The sequence below is a fragment of the Equus caballus genome, chromosome 14 (genome assembly GCF_041296265.1).
Source record: "Equus caballus isolate H_3958 breed thoroughbred chromosome 14, TB-T2T, whole genome shotgun sequence".
Classification (NCBI taxonomy): Eukaryota; Metazoa; Chordata; class Mammalia; order Perissodactyla; family Equidae; genus Equus; species Equus caballus.
In genome coordinates this window covers 92,528,854-92,541,213 of record NC_091697.1, presented here as the reverse complement: position 1 = coordinate 92,541,213, position 12,360 = coordinate 92,528,854, and the positions used below count along the sequence as shown (strand labels likewise).

At 40.3% G+C, this 12,360-nt stretch overlaps 1 protein-coding gene across 1 annotated transcript in view; it reads left to right on the top strand.

The window, feature by feature from the left end:
• The window catches only part of ADGRV1 (adhesion G protein-coupled receptor V1), a 510,967-nt gene that overhangs the window by 497,578 nt on the left and 1,029 nt on the right, over positions 1 to 12,360 (top strand). The window lies entirely within an intron of this gene.

Below are 12,360 nucleotides of genomic sequence, written 5' to 3'. Positions count from 1 at the left end.
GCCTCCTGCTTCTCACCTGGTGACTGAGGAACTGGATAAAGAGCATTGTTCATTTAGTTGTTTGCAGCAGGAAACTGATGAGTTCAGAGTTGGACATATTGATCATTGGGCCTGGTGGCTCTTAAATATTCAGGTTTGAAGAATCTTAGGCGAGGGATCAGGGTGGGAGGTATTGATTTGAAATGCATCAGTGCAGAGATGATATTTGAAAGTGTGGGAAGAAATAAGTTTGAACTGGGAGAGTGGAAGGAAAGAGATGAGGAAGGGAGGGGAGAGGGAGGAAGGGAAATGAAGAGAACGGAAACAAGAAGAGCATCCTAGATAATATCTACACTGAAAGAGTGAACTGAAGAGGGTCCCACAGAGGGCACTGTAGCATGGGGAGAAAGAACCAAGGAGAGAAGCGAGTTTTACGAAGCAGAGAAACGAACGACTGCATCAAATGCTCATTAGCGTTAGCACCAAGAATGGGCTTTCAGATGACAAGTGGTTCTCCGGGAAGATTGTGTCCCCAGCAATACAAAGTGGTCAGTTGTTGATGTTATGACACTGGAAACATAAAATGAATTCTTGCAGCATAATTAAATTAGATGTGGATCCTATGTATATCACAAGTATTAAATGCATTCAGTTCAGGAATGTATGGAATGACTTGCTTACTTATAGATTGAGTTTAGCATTCCTCAGAGTTCGCTAAACTTGTTAGGAAATAAATACTTAAAAAGACCAAAATAACAATCTCTAACATTGGTTCCCTCTATTTTTAGAAAAGGTCCTATAATAATCAAGCACCAGCCCCCAGACATTTTCCATCTTAGAATTTGGTCAAATCAAAGGAGGAGACCACATGCCATTCCATCTACAGCAGAGTTTACAATTGACACATAGGCCAGATTTGGCTCAGCAGGGTGTTTCTTTTCACCCTCATAGCATTTTAACTTTTTTGTGAATAAAAATTTAAAAATTTAGAGATATCCCATAAAAATCCAGAATTTCTAAAAAAAAGCAAATCTAGCCACAGAGTCCTTAAAATCTAGCACAACACTGCTCGATCGGAGTTGAGCAACGGCTGCCCCTTTAGACAGAACATGAGCTCTTCCGTTTATCCAGTGCTCACCAGACCTGTGTAGCTGGTTTATGCTGGTCTCGCTGGCCTCTGTGACACGTGAGTTTGCAAACCTTGATCTGTCTCAGGTCCACCTTAGCTGTCGGCCACTCCAAACCAAGAACTGGGAACATTGGGTCCTCCAAGTCTTTTTCATTTGAATCTTTTTTTTTTTTTTATAGAGGAAGGTGAGGTGGGAAAGTCAGGTGTAGAATCAGACGAGGGGTCTTGATGGGGGTGTCAGGGCTGCGTTTAATTAGTGGGGAATTGCTGAAGGTTTTTCCCCAAAGCTCCCCGGTACATAGTTGTATATTCTTCGGAGTGGGATCTTCTAGTTGTGGCATGTGGGACGCTGCCTCAGCATGGTTTGATGAGCAGTGCCATGTCCGCGCCCAGGATTCGAACCAACAAAACACTGGGCCGCCTGCAGTGGAGTGTGAGAACTTAACCACTCTGCCATGGGGCCAGCCCCTTTCATTTGAATCTTAAAGAACTTTGAAAAGCTGTGTAACCCCTTGCATATATTTAAAAAACATCTAAAGAGTTTCATCATAAGTTTAACTAGTATCCAATAATGTAATATCCACTGCATTATAAATTTTAGCTTTAAAATAAAAATTTTACATTATTCTTTTCAGCTAATTCAAGAGTCTAAATACCAATTTGATATTCACCGTTATTCATTTCATTTTAAAAATATATGAGCATTTTTCTTATGTGAGTTTTATCATTACAAAATGAGTTTTATACATTACAAAAATATATGTTTTATCTTATATTTGGAAATTTTACATCATTCCCATGACAGAATTTTATGCTAGCATAATGTATTTTATGCTTGAAATTCATTTAATCTTCACCCACTCGTACTTCTCTCCAACAAAACATGTATATAAATTGAAACTTAAATTTCTTCTGTGACCATAAAACTGTAAAGTGTCCAAAATTTCTTTTGTGTTATCATTATAATTATTAGTCTACAGTTGAATAAATCAACATTGATAACAAAAACATTAAATGTTCTGATAAATAATTATCCAAAAATATCTCATCAGAAGAGGGCATGTGGAAGGTAAAGATGTGGGAATATATTTCCTTAAAGCTGTCCTTCCCACACCACCTTTGCAAAGGCTTCATGTCCCACAAATTAAAGGAATCCCAATTTGAGGCTCCTGCTTCAGACACTTTATAGAGGACTCCAGAGGCGCTGACCTGGAGCATAGCGTAGCATTAGATGATGAGATTCACCACTGACTTTAGCCAGATTATTTAACCATACCTTCTCATCTATATTAACTGGGCTAGCAAACTCCTATTTTCCTTTCTACCTCGAAAGTCCTACGCTGAGAAGATTTGTTATTCTCAATAATTTCTATAGTGCACCTGAGAATTTTCCTCTTGAGAATATATATAACAGCCAGCCACAGACATCTCCCTGTGTTCCAGGCTTCTTTCTGGAAGGCCTCCCACCACTTCTTAGATCTCCAACTGACCTGGAAACATTGTAAATTTAAGATAAAAATGGGCCTTTGGCATTCAATAGCCCTTGATGTTAACAGTCTTCTTAGTTTTTAGGCTCATTCATAATAAAGCATTCTATAAACACAGGTGGAAGGTAAAAGCACTTTCTGTGTTTTTTCTATTTTAATAGAAAACTCTTTTTTTTTTCCTTTTTCTCCCCAAAGCCCCCCGGTACATAGTTGTATATTCTTCGTTGTGGGTCCTTCTAGTTGTGGCACGTGGGACGCTGCCTCAGCGTGGTTTGATGAGTGGTGCCATGTCCACGCCCAGGATTCGAACCAACGAAACACTGGGCCGCCTGCAGCGGAACGCGCGAACTTAACCACTCGGCCACGGGGCCAACCCCTTAACAGAAAACTCTTAAAGTCCACCTTCAAAATGAAACAACAAAATGCATCCTTAATTGTGGGACTTTAGGCGCTATGATAGGACATGGTGGGGAGAGATTTGTTTGTTGTTCTTGAATTGCACCACTGTACATCAGTTTTGTCCTATGTACTTCTCTTTCCCTAAGTCCTGCACTAAAATATGTGTCAGAGAGTGTATAGCAGCCAGGACAGAGGTTAAGTCACAAATAAGCAGGTTGGTTGCAAGAGTAGGAGGCATGATCCATCCAAGCACATACTCTACGTAGAAGCAGGAAAGGTTGACCAGATGAATGTGTTGAAATAAGAGTGAGTGAAAGTCCTGGACCAAGGCACATGTTCCACAAGGCTGGGATTCATCTCAGTAACATTGGATATATAACAGTGCTGGGTATCTCAGTCAATGCTTTATATGTGATGGATGGATGGATGGATGGATGGATGGATGGATGGATGGTTGGATGGTTGGATGGATGGATGGATGGATAAATGGATAGATGGATGAACAGATTTCAGGAAGGGGGACTAAGTAGGCCTTTCAATATCCATTAATACCATTTCCTGTGCCCTTTTAGAAATTATTTTTTACTTATTTATTTTATTGAGGTAACATTGGTTTATAACATATAAATTTCAGATGTCGATCATTATATTTTCACTTCTGAATAGACTACATGTTCAGCACCAAAAGTCTAGTTTCCACCCATCACTGTACACAAGTGCCCCTTTACCACTTCCCCCACCCCTCGTCCCTCTGGTCACCACCAGTCTGTTCTCTGTATCTATGTGTTTGTTCGTTTGTTTATCTTCCACATCCTATGACTTTTTAATCTCTCTCAGAACTCATCATCTTTCAATCTGACTAATTTTGAGATATTCAAACACTTACTGAAATACTTACATTAACTCAGTAGTTAGAATACCGTTATTTAGATGCAGTAAAGGGAATTTAATGTCAGAATGCCATTGTTCCAAAGGGCAAGCAGGAGACCTGACACTTTTTTTAGCTAAGAAATTCTCTTTTCTAATTAAATTAAGATCGACTGTGGGAAAGACTAAACCTCTAAGCAGGAAAACCCAGTAGCCAGTTTCTGAATTGGAAAACACCGTCACTTCTTTACAAGCATTTACAAATGTATCAGCAGGCTCCAGGGTCCCATTTCACAGCCACAATTGAATTCCAAAGTGAGCGAGACTGTTTTTGAGGCCACTGTGCTGGTGTATATTTTTGCATATTTCAAAATAACAAGCAAGGCAAGTATATTTAAATAGTTTGGTATAAAACAGAAGCCCTGGCCCCAGAGCCAGTCATGGACTTCTTTTTCTATCTGAATTTTAGCCAAATTGAATTCCTAAAAACAACTATTGACCTTTTTAATTTTTGAAAATAAATTATTTGTCTTGCTATGAGAAATCCACATTTCGCTCTAAAAAGAGGACATAATATTCTTCAATTAGTTGTTCTTGAAGTGTATCAGCCTCTCCACAGGCAGATGAGACACTCAGTTCTAAACTAGTGGTGTCCTGGTTATTATTAGTTTTTTTTTTTATTATTATTATTAAGGTTATGAAAGTTAACATCCTTGTGAAATTACAGTTGTACATCATTATTAGTCATGTTGTAGGTACACCACTTCACCCCTAGTGCCCTCCCCCCACCGCCCTTTCCCCTGGCAACCACCGATCAGTTCTCTGTCCATATGTTAAATACCACCTATGGGTGGAGTCATACAGAGTTCGTCTTTCTCTGTCTGGCTTATTTCACTCAACATAATACCCTCAAGGTCTATCCATGTTGTTGTGAATGGGACGACTTTGTCCTTTTTTATGGCTGAGTAGTATTCCATTGTGTGTGTGTATATATATATATATATATATATATATATATATATATATATACCACATCTTCTTTATCCAATCATCAGTTGCTGGGCACTTAGATTGGTTCCATGTCTTGGCTATTGTGAATAATGCTGCAATGAACATAGGGATGCATGGAACTTTTGGAGTTGCTGATTTCAGGTTCTTAGGATAGATACCCAGTAGTGGGATATAGTATAGTAGTGGGTCATAAGGTATTTCTATTCTTAACTTTTTGAGGAATCTCCATACTGTTTTCCATAGTGGCTGCACCAGTTTGCATTCCCACCAGCAGTGTATGAGGGTTCCCTTTTCTCCACAGGCTCTCCAACATTTGTCACTCTTGGTTTTGGATATTTTTGCCATTCTAACAGGTGTAAGGTGATATCTTAGTGTAGTTTTGATTTGCATTTCCCTGATGATTAGTGATGATGAGCATCTTTTGATTTGTCTATTGGCCATCTGTATAGCTTCTTTGGAGAAATGTCTGTTCATGTCCCCTGCCCATTTTTTAATTGGGTTGTTTGATTTTTTATTGTTGAGTTGTGTGAGTTCTTTATATATTATGGAGATTAACCCTTTGTCAGATGAATAACTTGTGAATATTTTTTCCCAATTAGTGGGCTGTTTTTTTGTTTCAATCCTGTTTTCCCTTGCCTTGAAGAAGCTCTTTAGTCTGATGAAGTCCCATTTGTTTATTCTTTCTATTGTTTCCCTCATCTGAGGGGTTACGGTGTCCGCAAAGATTCTTTTGAAGCTGATGTCAAAGAGTGTACTGCCAATATTCTCTTCTAGAAGACTTATTGTTTCAGGCCTAATCTTTAGGTCTTTGATCCATTTTGAGTTTATTTTAGTGAATGGTGAAAAAGAATGGTTGATTTTCATTCTTTTACATGTGGCTGTCCAGTTTTCCCAGTACCATTTGTTGGAGAGACTTTCTTTCCTCCATTATAGGCCCTCAGCTCCTTTGTCAAAGATTAGCTGTCCATAGATGTGTGGTTTTATTTCTGGGCTTTCAATTCTGTTCCATTAATCTGTGCATCTGTTTTTGTACCAGTACCATGCTGTTTTGATTACTGTAGCTTTGTAGCATGTTTTGAAGTAAGGGATTGTGATGCCTCCAGCTTTGTTCTTCTTTCTCAGGATTGCTTTAGCAATCCGGGGTCTTTTGTTGCCCCATATGAATTTTAGGATTCTTTGTTCAATTTCTGTAAAGAATGACATTGGAATTCTGATTGGGATAGAGTTGAATCTGTAGATTGCTTTAGGTAATATGGACATTTTAACTATGTTTATTCTTCCAATCCATGTGCATGGAATGTATTTCCATCTCTTTATGTCGTCATCAATTTCTTTCAAGAAGCTCTTGTAGTTTTCGTCGTATAGATCTTTCACTTCCTTGATTAAATTTATCCCAAGGTATTTTATTCTTTTTGTTGCAATCTTGAATGGGATTGAGTTCTTGAGATCTTTTTCTGTTAGTTCATTGTTAGCATATAGAAATGCTACCGATTTATGTATGTTGATTTTATACCCTGCAACTTTGCTGTAGTTGTTGATTGTTTCTAATAGTTTTTCTATGGATTCTTTGGGGTTTTCTATATATAAGATCATGTCATCTGCAAACAGCGAGAGTTTTACTTCTTCATTGCCTATTTGGATTCCTTTTATTTCTTTTTCTGCCGAATTGCTCTGGCCAAAACCTCCAGTACTATGTTGAATAAGAGTGGTGAAAGTGGGCACCCTTGTCCTCTTCCTGTTCTGAGAGGGATGGGTTTCAGTTTTTGTCCGTTAAGTATGATGTTGGCTGTGGGTTTGTCATATATGGCCTTTATTATGTTGAGGTACTTTCCTTCTATACCTATTTTATTGGGGGTTTTTATCATAAATGGATGTTGGATCTTGTTGAATGCTTTCTCTGCATCTATTGAGATGATCATGTGGTTTTTGTTTCTCATTTTGTTAATGTATTGAATCACGTTGATTGACTTGCAGATGTTGAACCATCCCTGTGTCCCTGGTATAAATCCCACTTGATCATGGTGTATAATCTTTTTGATGTATTGCTGTATTCGGTTTGCCAAAATTTTGTTGAGGATTTTTGCATCTATGTTCATCAGTGATATTGGCCTGTAGTTTTCCTTCTTTGTGTTGTCCTTGTCTGGTTTGGGGATCAGGGTGATGTTGGCTTCATAGAATGTATTAGGGAGTGCTCCATCTTCCTCTATTTTCTGGAATAGTTTGAGAAGGATAGGTATTAAATCTTCTGTGAATGTTTGGTAGAATTCTCCAGAGAAGCCATCTGGTCCTGGACTCTTATTTTTGGGGAGGTTTTTGGTTACTGTTTGTATTTCTTTACTTGTGATTGGTCTATTCAGATTCTCTATCTGTTCCTGATTCAGTTTGGGTAGGTTGTATGAGTCTAGGAATTTCTCCATTTCTTCTAGGTTGTTCAATTTGTTGGCATATAGTTTTTCATAGTATTCTCTTATGATCCTTTGTATTTCTTCGGTATCTGTTGTGATTTCTCCTCTCTCATTTCTAATTTTATTTATTTGAGACTTCTCTCTTTTTTTCTTAGTGAGTCTGGCTAAGGGTTTGTCGATTTTGTTAATTTTTTCGAAGAACCAACTCTTTGTTTCATTGATCCTTTCTACTGTCTTTTTTGTTTCAATATCATTTATTTCTGCTCTAATTTTTATTATTTTCCTCCTTCTACTGACTTTGGGCTTTGTTTGTTCTTCTTTTTCTAATTCCGTTAGGTGTCGTTTGAGGTTGTTTATGTAAGATTTTTCTTATTATTAGTTTTTTAATAGAAGTTTCTGATGTATCATCAGTGCCCCCAACCAGGACTTTAGGAGAATGAGAACAGTCACCCTGGGACTGCCTCCATCACAGGGAAGAGGAGAACGTGCTGAGCTAACTCAAACAGAGACTCAGTCTACACAAAGGGTGAGGTAGGATGGAAGGGCATGCACTCTAGTTACATTCCTAACAAGAAGTGTCTTGAGCACTGGCATTTTTATGTTGATCCACAGCTGACAAGAGTCTAGAATATGTCAAACTAGGAGCATATTGGGCTTAGAAACAGGGTTTTCTTCACAAAGAGCTTCTCCCAGAGAGACTGCAGTAGTCCCCCCTTATCCGAGGTTTTGCTTTCTGCAGTTTCAGTTTGCCATGGTCAACCATAGTCCAAAAAAATTAAGTGGAAAATTCCAGAGGTGCCAGACCAGTGGCACAGCAGATAAGTTTGCACGTTCCACTTTGGCAGCCCAGGGTTCACCAATTCGGATCCTGGGTGAGAACCTACGTTTTGTCTGACCATGCTGTGGCAGGCATCCCACATATAAAGTAGAGGAAGATGTTAGCTCAGGGCCAGTCTTCCTCAGCAAAAAGAGGAGGATTGGCAGCAGATGTTAGCTCAGGGCTAATCTTCCTCAAAAAAAAAAAAAAAGAAAATTCCAGAAATAAATAATTCATACATTTTAAATTGTACTCAGTTCTGAGTAGCGTGATGAAATCTCAGACTGTCTGGCTCCATCCCACCTAAGGCATGAATCATCCCTTTGTCCATTGGATCCCCACTTTGGTAGCAGAAGCCACCAGCCCTTGGTCACTTAGTAGTCGTCTGGGTTATCAGATTGACTGTCATGGTATCACAGTGCTTGTGTTCAAGTAACCCTTATTTGACTGCATAATGGCCCCAAAGCACAAGAGTAGTGATGCTGGCCATTCTGATATGCCAAAGAGAAGCTGCAAAATGCTTCCTTTAAGTGAAAAGGTGGGAGTTCTTGACTTAATAAGGAAAGAAAAAAATCATGTGTTGAGGTTGCTAAGATCTATAGTAACTTTTATTGCAATATATTGTTATAATTGTTCTCTTTTATTGTTACGTATTGTTGTTATTCTCTTTTTGTGCCTAACAAATTAAGTTTTATCATAGGTAAGTATGTGTGGGACAAAACATAGTATATATAGAGTTCAGTACCATTTGTGGTTTCAGACATCCACTGGGGGTCTTGGAACATATCCCCCGGGATAAATTATTCTGATTTCCCATTATCCCTAGTCTTTTAGCTTCCTGGTTTTACCTCAGGCCAATGACACAACTGTCATGTAAACATTTCCCTACTGGAAACCTTTAAATGATTTGTTTTTCAGTCAGAAGAAAATAAATAACAAGCCCTTGAAAACATTCAGAATCAAGGCCCAAATACTCCAACTCCTCAAAGAAGTCGTTAATAAATTTCTCTGTCAGAAATATCACGTAAAACCACAACGACTTACGTAACTTCAAGAACTTCTGCAGCCAAGTGTGCTAAACAAAGTTAGATGAGTAGCAAAGTGGAAGAGTGAAATTTGGGAGGATTTTGATTTTTTTTTTCCTCAGAAAAATATTGAAGGAGTATGACCTTCATATCATCGTCACATTTTAGAAGGCCGTGGAAAATAGGAATGGACCTTGGGGTTAAAGAACCCTGTGTTGGAATCTAGTTCTGCAGTCTACTATCTGTGTGACGTTCCACAAGGGACTCAACCTTCAATTTCCTTGTTTATCAAATAAGAGTCATTATAATTAGCTTGTACGTTTTCACGGGGTTTAGAGTTTGTAAAGAATCTACCACAGTGTCTGGCAGAGTTTAAATTCAACACATGGTATGAATTATTTGTTGGTTCAATTTATTGTTATACTCAAATACAGTTTTAAATGCTCATCATATATTCTGTAACACCTGGCTGTTTGCTGCACCGTTACTATTGAGTGAGGTAGAAATTGGGGGATGGGGTGGGTCGAGGCTTGAAGATGCACCAAGGAGTTGGAAATTTATTCTATGGACAAACGCTCGAAACCCAGGGGATGAGGAAGTAACAGGATAAGAGCTGCCATCACAAGAGGCAGTAGAGGAAAACACTGTATCTGGGGTCAGAAGGCCTATTGGATATCTTCATTCTGTGACTTCCCTGCTGTGTGACATGGGCAACTCAGTGAACACCTCTGATCCCTGTTCAGTCCCTGTGTCTGTAGAACAGGACTAATAATCACCCCTTCCCTGACTAAAGCATGTTGAAATGTTGGGGAAAGGAGAGCCACTAGATGAGTGTGAATCATTACTTCTAGTTCCTTTGACATGACCTGTTCTGTCTACCAAAGGGGAGAGCAACTATTGTCACAGTTACTGGATTTTTCTTGAATTTTTGGCTTAAAATTTAAGCACAAAAATACCTTTCAGAAAATCAGGATACTCACTGCAAATACCCTCCTAGACCATTGAATGAATTACAAAGAGACGAGGGACCTGGGCTGTGCTCCATCTGCCCTGTTACTGCTGTGTGTAGTATGTGTCCTTTCTGAGTCTCAGTGAGGTATTAGGGTTTGAGTATTACATGCATTTATTTCCACTGGGCAGAAATGGAGGAGGAAGGTGAGGTGGGTCATTGGAGTGATTGGAGGCTGTGTCTACAACTTGCTGACATCTCACAGGGCTCTGGACTACTGAACAAGCTGGTGACACCCATTCGCAGTAAAGCTGCGCCCATGTGAAACTCCCCAGCCCAGTTTGCTCTGTTGCTCGTGGTCTGCCCAGCAGACTTTCGCTACAGAACTTCTTTCTAATGTGCTTTGTCCCTATGGTGAGCAAACACTTACACATTCCGAGTGGGATTTAGAGCAGGCTGACACGGAAATCAGTGGGAGGTGGTGCTATTTCATTCACTAAGCCCCACTCTGTCCTGATGCTAACTGTGGGGTCCTCTCTGTTTCTCTGTAGTTGATCTCATATTGTGCAACTTTGTTACTTAGCTCTTTAGTTCCCCCTTACTCAGTGAAGCTGCTCAGGACTCAGGGCTTCAGTCATCTTATCCTTCTAGAGTGGCCAATGTCTTACCAATCCACTGAGGTTCTTCCAAGGGGGACAGTTCCCCTGCTCCCCTGGCCAGGAAGCATGGGCCCTTTGTCCTTCTAAGGCGTGGTGGCAGACTCGAATGTTACCTTCAAGGGCCGGGCTAATACCATTACTGATGCAAGAGGGCTGGGTGAAGACAATGACAAATCATCCAAACCAAGGCAATTTGAGAGAATATAAGGGATGTGATTAATATTTTTTTCAAGTGTAAACAAGACTTTTCAAATATTACATCCTCCGTCTCCCTGTTTTGAAGGAATGCTGAAAGAAGTTTTTGTGAAAGGTTGTGGAAATGGGCCTTGATGGATGGGCAGGAAGCTGCTCAGGCTGGAATTAACGTGGCACATGCAGGCCCAGTCAAGAGACTTGATCACTTTGAGAAAGCTCTACAATGGGCAAAGATTGAAATACGTCCGTTTGGTAGGGAAGAGCCAGATTAGGAAGTGTCTTAAAAGCAGAGGGTTGAATGCAGAGGGTTCCAGGCTTGATGCAATTGGCAATAAGAGCCAATGTTTGTTCTTCAGAAGGAGAGGGCAGAGGCGTGCAGAATGGATCGGAGGAAATGAACAGGCAATAAAGATAGAAGAGGCATTTTCAAGAACTAGAATGCAGAGCATAGTTTACTAATACATTCAACAAACATATACTGAACACCCAGAGTGTGCTGGATGCCCTATGAGCCAGAAGACATAAAGATACAAAGGACATAAACCAATGGGGGAGTCAGAAATTTTTAAAAAGAATCATCATGTTTCCATGGGTAGCAGAGGTGACACCTGGGTTGATATTTATAGGAAGGATGGAGGCAGCAGATTAAGGAATTGGGGAATGAGAAGGCATCCCAGGCAGAAGATCCAGCATAAAAACATGGAGTGAAAAGGGAGCGACCATCAGCTCTAGTGAAACATCAGGCTAGAGAGCAGGCAAGGGGCAGGCGGGTCACGTGGGCCTTGAAGCAGAGCTGAAGACAAGGCCTCCAGTGGTCAGACAGCACGAGGAGATTCAAGAGAAAGCAGAAGAGCTCTCGAAAGAGCCAGCAGATCAGAGGATGAGATGGGTAAGCGCAATGTCACAGGAGCAAAGGGAGAAGTGGGGTTTCAATAGCAGCCTGTAGCAGAGAGAGAGTGGGAAGGACAGAGAGCAGAAGAGGGAGGGTTTGCCTACAATAAGATAATTAGTGGGCTTCTGCTGCCATCTCCAAACAGCTTCAGACCAAGCTAATTCCCCATCTTCCTAGAGCTACCAACTCTGCAGAATCGCCTTCCCTACACCTCAGAGAGAAAAGGAAGTCTCAGCTCCCAGCAACTGGGTTTTCACTTTCCTTGTTTGCAGAGTGTAGTGCCCGGCAGAGGGGGAGGATCTGGGAGCTGTAATCTGTGGTGATTCAGACCAGCAGCACGGCCTGTGACCACATCCCCATTCTGTGTGTGTGCGTGCGCGCGTGTGTGAGAGAGAGAGAGCTCACGAGCTGAGGTGTTCCTCTGTGCATTGGAGAAGAAAAGAACAAGGTGTTACTCTAGCATAGTGTTAAGTTTTCTGAATTATTCTGAGTTGTGAAAAAAGTAGTGAATAGCAGAGCTTCCTCAAAACAGAAATCTTGGGTGCT